Source organism: Equus caballus, chromosome 16 (genome assembly GCF_041296265.1).
Source record: "Equus caballus isolate H_3958 breed thoroughbred chromosome 16, TB-T2T, whole genome shotgun sequence".
In the NCBI taxonomy this organism is placed as follows: Eukaryota; Metazoa; Chordata; class Mammalia; order Perissodactyla; family Equidae; genus Equus; species Equus caballus.
Window position 1 is genome coordinate 54,570,718 of NC_091699.1, and position 11,019 is coordinate 54,581,736.

Genomic DNA, 11,019 nt, shown 5'->3' on the forward strand with positions numbered 1-11,019 from the left:
TAAAGATTACAACAGTGGCCATATTCTACTGAAGGCCATTTTACATGGAGAGAGAAGAAACAGCAGCAGACAAACCAGAAACCCAAACAGGAGGGAGCGCTTTGCCCAGCTTCCTAAAGCTCCTGGTTCTGGTTCTGAGCCTGGTCCAGGGACAGCTGCAGCTCCTGCCCGGAGCCTGTGAGACTCTGCAGTCTCCGTGCAGAACCCACTCTCCCTGTGGAGAAGCTCTGCGCTGGAGCTGCGGACCAAGGCTGATCCTGTGCGAGAGACCAACAGGCCCAATTAAGACAACCGTTGGGTTCCCTTCCCTCGGTGATGAACAGCCTCTCCTCCCTCCTTCAGTCCCCATCGGCCCTCCCCTCCCTCCAACCATGTGGCCTGGAGGAACGGACCCCTCACGCATCCTCTCATTGGTCTGTGCCTTCAGCCTCTTTCTGGGCCAGTGGCAGTTTCTGCAGGAACCAAACACATTTCTCTTCTCAGCACAGTGAGCATCATATGAGAATCAAAAGGAAGTGGGAAAACCCAGTTACAGCACAGCCCTAAAAACTTCCCATGCTCCCTCCTGCCTCCAGTCCCTCCACACTGGCTCCTCCTCCGTCCTGGCCCCCCTGTCCATCCTCTCCCTCTTAGCGCCTCCGGGCCTGGCTCACTCAAGTCCCTTGAGCCCTCTTTGTGCTGGTGCATGGTGGTGGAAAGAGCACTGGCCGGGGAGTCTGCAGGCAGCAGTCTCTGGGTGACCTCACTCTTGGGACCAGCATCCTCATCTACAAGGCGTTGGATGAAATGACCTTCAATGCCTCCTGATTTGCCCCAATATCCAGTGATTCCAGCTCTTGGTGGACAGTTGGAGGTGGACTGAGCCATCAGTGGGCTCTTCTGGGCCTCCCCTGCCCCAAATGCTCATGATGAGCATCCACAGCAAAGCCAAGCTGGACAAGAGGAACCCCACACCACGACCACCGCCACCCCATAAGACAATTTGAGCCCTTAAGGGAGGCTCTTGGAGAAGAGGGGCTGAAATGAGTGAGCTTTTCTGCTGCTGTCCTGTCACCCCCAGGAGGCCCAATCACCCTCCTAGCCCTGAGCAGTGGGACCGCAATAACCAAGGTTCCCTCACAGCTGTGGGCTGACACCCCCAAAACCCAGTAGGATGCGTCAACACCAGGGCAACATGAACTCCAAGGCTAAGAAACACCTTCTGTCCACCTGATTCTAATACCTGCAGCCATGGCTGGAGGCACCACTTAAGATGACAGTCCCCCGGCCCCTGGAGGAGGAAGCATTGGGGAAGATTGCCATCTGCTTCCCAGCTGATTCTCGCCTGACTCCAAGATGCCTGTGCTGCTGTGAGCCAGCAGGTGGATCTGTGTCCCAGGGCCATGCAGCCCCTAGCCTGGACACCCTGCTCTGGGTGGGACGAGGTGGGGACCAGTGAGCTGAATAAGCAGTGGGAAGATCAGATGAGGGCAGCTTTTGAATTTACCCCTACTCCAGCTGAGGCTTCTGGGGCCACAGGGCAAGGCGACAAAGCCTGGAGAATATTTTCCTCATAAATTGTGGGATCCCCTAGACAACCTGGACTCCTCAAATCTGGACTTTATCTGGAATGTCTCTCCTGCTTACTGGAGGTGTGCTAGAACATGGTTTTCAAACCTGCCCAGGGCGTTCCTTTGTGGTCTACCACAGGGCAGAGGGTTAGCCTCTCTCTCTCTCTCTCACACACACACACACACACTGAAACACATACACAAATACATACACATACACTCAGGTCCATGCATGCATATATAACACATACATATGTACACATGCACACACATATACACACTGAAACACATAGATACACACACAATTATGTACACATACACATATAAGCATGCATACACATGTATGTACACATAACACACAAATGCCCACACACTTACACACACAGACACACACATGCATACACACACTCACACTTCCACCCAAACAGCTGTGTTCTTCTTTCACGAGGTGGGTTTAGCCCATTTGCCATCCTCGTTTAGTCTTTATTCTGTCATAATATTCTATGGTATATTTTCTGTATTTATAATTTTGAAATCTTGCACTCTGTTTTCCGTTACCTTCACTTTGTTTTGTGGTGTATATTTCTTGCAATACTTAGGAAATTTTGATGGGTCCTTATGATTGTCTTTATGATCATGTGCCCTTCGCTGCCTCGTTCTTTCAATAGTAGCTCCTACTCCCTATGAAGAGCAGCCAGAACATTCGCCCACGTCCTCCTCCCCATCCTCCGCTTCCTCTGCCATTCCATTCTAATCACTAGCATTATCATTTTTATGTTTGCCTTTGTGCACTTACATATGCTTACATTTCTACTGTGTCTGTCAGCTGTAAATGATATCCTTTGGTCCCCAGCTAGTATTCATGAAGAGCATGTTTACTCTTTCTCCCACCTTGTCCCTCATTCCCCTTCCAAATTTTTATATTTGGGCCCTTTCTACATTGTTAGAATATAAAACTCATACAATCTATTCCATTACTACAACATTCACATTTGCTCAGGTCTTAGTTCTTCAGTTAAATATATTCATTGCATACTCCTAACCTCTTTACCCTAGCTTTCCATTATTTTTTGCTTGACTGAAGTTAAAACGCCATAATTTTCTCAAGAAGTGCTCATGGGAGCAATATTCTTTGAGTTCTTGCATGTTGAAAACTATGTTTCTATAGCATTCATGCCTGCAGGAAAGTTTGGCTCGGCTTGAAACACTGTGTCACCGCTTCTTTCTCACAATAGCCGTGGGTCCTGCTCCACTGTTCTCCAGCACTGAGTGATGCTGTGCACGCATCGAAGATTAAACTGGCCTCTTACCCTGCCTTGCTGCCTTAAGGATTCTTTCTTTTCTTCCTTCCCCCCCCCCCCATTTTTTTCCAGCTTTATTGGAGGCATAATTGACAAATAAAATTATATACATTTAAAGTATTCAGTGTGATGACTTGATATATGTGTACGTTGTGAAATGATTACCACAGTCAAGTTAATTAACACAGCCATCACCTCACATAGTTACCTTGTTTGCACACATTGAGAATGCTTAAGAGCTACTCTTTACAAATGTCAAGTATACAAGACAATATTATCAATTATAGTCACTATGCTGTACATTATTAGATCCTCAGAACTTATTCACCTTATAACTGAAAGTTTGTACTGACCAACATCTCCCCATTTCCCCACCTCCCAGGCCCTGGCAACCACCTTTTTACTCTCTATTTCTATGAGTTTGACTTTGTTTTTTAGATTCTACATATAAACGATACCATACGGTGTTTGTCTTTCTCTCTCTGGCTTATTTCACTTAGCACAATGCCCTCCAGGTTCATCCATGTTGTCACAAATGGCAAGATTTCCTTCTTTTTTATGACTGAATAATATTGCATTGTATATAGATGCATTTTTGTATCCATTCATCCATCAAAGGACACTTAGGTTGTCTCCATATCTTGGCTATTGTGAATAATACTCCAATGAACATGGGAGTGCAGATATCTCTTCAGGATACTGACTTCATTTCCTTCAGATATGTACCCAGAAATAGGATTGCTGGATCATATGGTAGTTCTATTTTTAATTTTTCAAGGAACCTCCATACTGTTTTCCATAGTGGCTGCACCAATTTACATTCCCCCCAACAGTGCACCAGGGTTCCCTTTTCTCTACACTCTCACCAGCACTTGTTATCTCTTGTCTTTTTGATAATAGCCATCCTAAAGGTGTGACATGATCTTGCTTTTCCTTTGAAGTCTACTAATGTTGCTAGAATAAATCTCAGTGTTGACTGTTCTGGGTCAATTTTTCTTGGCATGCGATATGCCCTATTATAAAAGGCAGACAAATATTTTATTTCATCAAAGTTTTCCTGGACAAAATATTAAATTTTTTCCATTCCACTATTTTATTTTTATTTTCTTCTTTAAGCTCTTCAATTATGTGTATGTTGGATCTCCTTTGTCTGTCTTATATATCTTTCATCTTCCCTCTAATCCTTTCTATTTTCATTTCATTTCGTTCACTTCTCTTAGTTCTATACACTATTTCACTTATTGTTTTACCCAATATTTATTCCCCCTTGTGTACTTTCTACTTTCTACCTTATTTCTGTTCATTGCTACTTATTCTTATATCTTTCATTTCATTTATTCCTGCTATTATACCATTTTCCTTGAATTCTTGCATTTCTCTTTTGTTCCTTCATAGAAGGTATATTTTCATTGTTTTAAAAATTCATTGTGAAATGCTTGCTCAAAATTTTCACCTGTTTCAGGGTGACGTTTTCTGGTGACTGGCATTCATCTGTTCATCAACTCGGCTGCTCCTTGTCTCCTTTTCTCTTACTGTGTCTCTGTCTGGATGCCAAACTCTTTTTATTGTATGAGTTGGACCAGTCAATTGAAAGAGGTTCCTGTAGAGGAGCCTGAGTGGAATCTGAAGTCAGCAGGTTTTCATGATGCAGATGCTGTCTTCTCATCTGCCACACGGCCAGGCTCCTTCCTGCAAACCTGGTTTGTGAGCAAGGTCTTCATCCATCACAGCCCCCTCTGCTTTTCTCACCATCTTGGGCCTCTGGGCCACTAAACTCACGTCCATTTCCACATCCTCTTTTACAGACAAGAAGAGATGGACATTTTGCCACCACTGGGCTCTCTCCTCCACTCTTTCTGATTTCTCCCAACACTGCTTCTGCATGAAATGGACTGTTTCTTATTCTGCTCTCAGGCATTTTGGTGTGTGTCTCTTGATTTAGCTGAAAAAGGAATTTGTATTTTGTCTTCCATTCTCTTTGTCACTTTCAGATGGTTTTCAGGGGAAGCGAGAATGCAGAGTTTATGCAGCCACGGTCATAGTAGCAGCCCACAGTGGCACATTTTTAAGAAGAAAGGAGCATGCCCTTACAGAATGCAGAGACGAGGCCAGCCCACAGAATAACTGAGCTTTTCCAACTTCTGTGGTCAGGAGCCAAAGCAGCCAAACAGCCCTGGGAATTCCAAGAGTTTTGCTCCCTCTGTACATTTCTCCAAGATCTATTCAGCAGCTTTGTGTGAATTGAGTGCAGCCTCCAGGTGTGCTGACCACTCAGGACCCCCAAGAGTCTACCCTGGAAGCCCCTAGAAGAGTGTCGTGGAGCAGGAAGTGAGGTGGCCCACCTACCACAGTTAGATTTCTAGGAGTCGGAGAGAGGAGAGGGGACTGCCAGGCCCACTAGAAGTTCTCCACTTTATAATTTACTCACCGTCCCCTCCTCCAAATGTGCCCCTCCTTCTGTTTCTGATACGCTAAAACGCAGCACCATCCACTCCGATACCCAAGCCAGAAAACTGGGCCTGATCTTCATTCCACCCTTTCCTCTGCCCCATACATCCAAGTCTTGCAGATTTTTCCTCCTAAACATCTCTTGAATCAGTTCATTTCTCATTGGACCCTCTGTGCCTACCTGAGCCCAGTCAGGCACCATCCTCTGTACCAGGACACCTAATTGGTCCTGCTCCTCTGCAACCCACTCTCCACACACTGGCTCATACCCTTCGAAGCCTCTTTAGAAAATGTCTAAGGGCCGGCCCCAAGGTCAAGTGGTTGAGTTCACGTACTCTGCTTTGGCAGCCCAGGGTTTCACCGGTTCGGATCCTGGGCACGGACCTAGCAGTGCTCATCAAGCCATGCTGAGGTGGCGTCCCACAGAGCACAACCAGAGGACCTACAACTAGAATATACAACTATGTACTGGGGGCCTTTGGGGAGAAGAAGAAGAAGAAAAAAGAAAAGATTGGCAACAGATGTTAGCTCAGGTGCCAATCTTAAAAAAAAAGAAAATGTCTAAATACTTCAAGTGCTTGAGCCATACTGAACTTCTTTCAGTTCCTGGAAAGTCCAGACCCTCTCTCTATCTCCATCCTTTACACATGCCCTTCCCTCCATCTGAAACATTCGCCTCCTCCCTGTTCTCATTCTTTAGGTCTCAGCTTAGACACCACCTCCCCCGGGGAAGCCTTCCATGGAGGCCCCTCAATGGGTTGGATGCCCTGGCTATGTGCTCGCATAACATGCTCTTCCTCCCTGAGCACAACCCTTTCTGTCTGCACTGTATTTGATCATTTAATGTCTGTCTTGCCCAATGGAGTTGATCCACAAGGTGACACTGGCTCACTTGCCATTGTATCTTGAGACTATCACAGTGCCTGGGACACAGGAAATGAGCCCTCAGATCAGAGGGTTATGAGGGAGGTGGAAACAGCATTCCCTGGCCTATAGGTCTGTAAGTGTGCTAGCAAGAAGGCCTCCTGCAGTCTCTGGGGTGCTTCCCTGCTTGGGGCTCCAGGAGTCCCCCTCCATAGAAGATGCTTTTTGTATCCTGTGACTGATTCCAGTTGCCTTCACAGTGGACAATCCCACTGCGCGCTGCCAGCTTCCCACCTCAAGCCCCGGAACCACTGTCTGCTTTCCTGCCTGCTCTGCAGGGAGGCGCAGGGGAAACTAACACCTTTGCTGACAACCTTCAGCCAAAGGGGACGAAAGTTAGTGGACAAACGCCCAGCCTCCATCCTTTGGAGGGATAATTCTGAGAGGCATTCTATATGGTCCCATAGGGTCCCCAGTGGGACTGAGCCTCTTTTCCACAAAATAGATCATCCTTGTCACTTCCTAACATGCCTTTATCTGATGATACTTTTGAAGTGAGATTCTAAATTTTTGTCCTAAATAGATATATTTTTAATTTGGTCTTTAGTACTACTTAACGCATACATAGACGTAATACATGCATAGATAAGCACTGTGAAAAGCCCAAATAATACTAAGAAAATCAAGCAAAATGTGAACATTATTCTTCCCCTCCCCAGAGAGAGCCACAGTCAACAGTTGGGGTGTACATCTCCCCAGACCTGTTTATTTTCCTTGCATGATGACATACACACACATGCCATGGTGTATTAGTTAGTTTCCTGTGACTGCCATAGCAAATCACCACAGGCTCAGTGGCTTAAACAACAGAAATGTGTTCAACATCCGTTTCACTGAGCCCAAATCAAGGCGTCAGCAGAGTTACGCTCCCTCTGGAGGCAGCTAGCACTCCTTGGCTTGTGGCTGCATCACACCAATTTGTGGTCACATTGCCTCCTCCTCTTCTGTGTGTATCAAATCTCTCTTTGCCTCCCTCTCATAAGGAGTATGTGATGACATTTAGGGCCCACTTGGATAATCCAGGCCATGCCTCCCATCTCAAGATCCTTACCTTAGTCAGATATGCAAAGACCCTTTTTCCAAACAAGGTAACCTTCACAGGGTCCAGGGATCAGGAGATGGATATCTTTGGGGGGATCATTTTTCAGTCTACTACACGTGGTCAGTCTTTTTAGCATAAAGGACTATTCCACAACTTGCTTTGGTTAACATAACAATACATCCTGAGGCTCTTTCCATATCTGTCTATATAGAGTTAGTCAACTGCTGCATAATAGTTCACAGTGGGAATTGCCATAATCTCTTTACCCGTTCCTCTACAGGAAGGATATTCAGATCATTTCCAATTTTTATTAGGAGAGACAAAGCCATACTGAACATCCACTACATGCAGCTCTAGGAAAAACCGTAGGGATTTCTAGAGAGGAGAAATGGCCATAGACAAAGAGGTCTGCTTGGGTTTTTTTTCCTTCTGAAAAGCAAAAATATGTTTTCAAGTTGGATTCATAATCTGTATTCTCCAAGTTTTGGACACCACTAGGGAAACATAAATCATCTTTTTAAAATGTTTCAAGAAGACAGACTGTTTTGATCCTTCTCTCGACCTTGCTTAGCTTCAGACAACCTGGGGAAAGTTGGCAATTGTGCAGCACTGCAGAGACCAACGGTTCGAAACGGCCATGAGCAGATGTGCCTGCAGGGCCACCCAAGTAAAGCTTCGGGGAAAGAAAAGCAGCTTTGATGAAACTGAAAAAAACATCCTCTGAAGAGAAATATTCAGCTGAATAGTAAAGAGTACATTCGAGAAAGAAGAAAGAGAAATGATGCATGAGGTACTAGAAAGTTCACTGATGGAACCTAACTAACCCCATCACTGCACACTTGCCAGCTGAATCCGCCGCCTTCCCAATTCTCACCACCCAAAACACACACAGTCTGTTCTGCCCCGCCGTGATGGTGACCGGAGGGAAAGAGGAGTGGCGTGACCGTCACTGTCTGGTTCTACAGCTGCTGTGTCTCTTCCGTCCTCAAATCCCCACTCCTACCTTTTCACCCAGACTCCCCCTTAATTCCTCAGAGAAGATGCCCGCTGGCCCAACAGTCACATCCACCCACAGCTGCAGCGGAAGAGGAGAGGAAAGGAGGGTAGCCAGAAAAGCACATGGCATGGGCTTTGGGGAAGACACAGCTGAGTTCTAGACTGCCTTCTGCCCTTCTGAGCTGTGTTACAACGGGCAAGTTATACAACCTCTCTGCGCCATTTCCTCAGTTATAAAATGGGGGAGAATGAGATAATTCCTCCCTCCAAGGATTGGCATAGGAAAGATAGGAGCTGAAGTACGTGAAGGGCCCACTACATGGTTTAGTACATTTAAACGAGTGGTGGGATCAGGATTTTTCTGCCTCCACTTCCTGAACACCCTCTCCCTTTCTGGGATTTGAAAAATACCCACCCCCTTTCCTGGGTTTTGGGACATCGTAATGTCAGAGTGAAAAAATGGAGATATTTGGGAGCACAACTCAAGGGAGAGGCAGAAAGAGAAACCCTTTCATTATAAAACCACACGTGTAAGCCAGGAGGAGGCCACCTTGACAGTGAGAAAGGTCTTGTCCTGCAGAGGCCTCCATCTAAAGATATCCAGGATGGAAGAGGAAGGAATTGTTTGGCTCCAAGGCATGCAGGAAGGGGAGGAGAGAAAGAGTGGGAGCCAGGAGGGAAATGCGTGAAGGGGCTAAAAGGAAAAGACTGAGACTCTGACAAGAACGTTTGGGTTCCCTAGCAACTGTGGGAAGGGAAGCCAGGAAAACAGCGATCAAAAGAGCCCACTAAGAAGCTGGGGGCTGTGCTGGGCTGGGGACAGGAGCCACCACCAAAATCCCTGTCATTGCCTGCACACAGGGTGGAAGACGGTTCTTAAACATGAATGAAAGACAGTGTCATTGATGGTATTATTTGTTCACAATTCTTCCTTCTCCTCACCTTGCCATGGTTTCACAGAAGATGGAGTACACTTCCCCACCCATCGTCCTTGACCTTGGCCACGTCTTGCTTTTGCCAATGGAATGTGAGTGGACATAACACATGCCAGGTCCTACTAGAGGCTTTAAATGTACTTGTGTGGTCTGACTTGCCTCCTTGCAAACTTGTCCTCCATGAGAGGAGCAACCCCCGAGTGAGGCGCCTGGAGCGGACCTGAACCAAACCTCCAGCCTGGAGCCAACCCAGCCCCACTGCTGGGTCCAGCCTATCCACTGTAAGCCACCGAGATTGTGAGGTTGTTTGTTATGCAGCATTATCACAGAAAAAGCCAACTAGTACAGATCCTTGGGTGATTTCTGTTGGGCTCTCTGTGTACCCTTGGTCAGATAAGAGTTAGGCAGTTTAGTAATTAAGGGTAGTGTCCTTCCCTTGACTAGTAAGGGCATAGGGCTGTCGCTACATGGAACTCAGGCTGTGATGATGATGATGGGGCAACCTGGTCACAGACATATCCCATTAACCAGCTTCCCCATAGAATGGGCAGATGACATGGAGGGACCTTCTGTCAAATGGGAACCAGAGAGGTCTTCTGAGAAAGACTTTTTTAAAAATTCCAACACAAGCTGGTCGCCTTTGCACAGAGACAGTTTGAGAAACAAGGACAGTTGGAGGACAGGACTTGATTACAGTTTGTACTAGAACAGCCAGCAGGAGACTTTTTCTCATTTCTAAACGGTCACAGGGAAAGGAAGGCTCTTCTACTTTGGGAACATCCAGGCAGGATTCTGCCTCACTTTTTGGCACTAGCTCTCCCTTCCCCAGACCACCTCCCAGAATGCCCTGCTCCGAACCCTGACATCCCCATGCTTCACAACTAGGATTCCCATTGGCTGCTGCACAGGGACCAGCTGGCAGGAACAGAGGCAAAGCCGTCTTTTTCCAACTCCCAGATGTCAAAAAAGATGACAAAAACCTGGTCCTGCACCAAACTGCCATGGATGATGGGATAACACGCTGAGAGGGAAGATGGAGAGAAGGTGGAGGTCACAGCATTCCTCTCCCCGTCCAAACAGAAGGAATTACAAAGCACTTGTCAAGTGTTTCTCGGTGAGAGTTTTCTGTCTGGGAGAAGGGGCAGAGGGAGCCACGTGCTGATGTGTGTGTATAGGTGTGTGTGTGTGTGTGTGTGTGTAATGAAAATTGAGTTTGGCTCTGGTTCTGGAGTCATCGCTAAAGGTGTGACCGTTCTGCCCTGTGACCTCTGCCCTCTTTTAAACAGCCCCCACTGGTTGACCACTGACTCATCGCCACTCAGACTCTTGAGTGAGACTGACAAAGATTTTGGAATTTGAAGTCTCTGTTCCATTTTTTAAAGATCAGTTAAAAATTTTTCATAACAAAACCATGGCTGGGGTAAGCAAGAATACATACACATATTTTCAGAGGGCTGGATTAAAACCACATGTCCCAGTCGTGTGAGTAATGCTGCAGGCTAGACCTGGTCAAACTCTGCTTCCCTTGGCTGAACCCAGTCAGGCCCCAGGCAGGAGGGGCTGAGCTGGCACAGACCTCTGGGGGCCAAAGGCGACAAGCACAGCACGTTAGGACCTCCTCCAGGCAGAGAGCGTCCCTCTCCCAGTGGGATCTGCTGGGTCCTGGGAGGCTGGAGCTGTTTGTCCCACTGTGGGCAGAATTCCAGGCTGCCTGTCTCCTCAGCCACCACCCGGCCAGGCCCCCTTGCTCAGCTCCATCAGAGTTGTGATTTTCCTTCCACATCAGCAACTTCAAGGCAAGAAAGAACTCTTACCCTTGTAAT

At 46.8% G+C, this 11,019-nt stretch overlaps 1 protein-coding gene across 2 annotated transcripts in view; it reads right to left on the reverse strand.

Moving 5' to 3' along the window:
* The window catches only part of GASK1A (golgi associated kinase 1A), a 58,314-nt gene that overhangs the window by 18,774 nt on the left and 28,521 nt on the right, over positions 1 to 11,019 (reverse strand). The gene's annotated exons all lie outside the window — the stretch shown is intronic.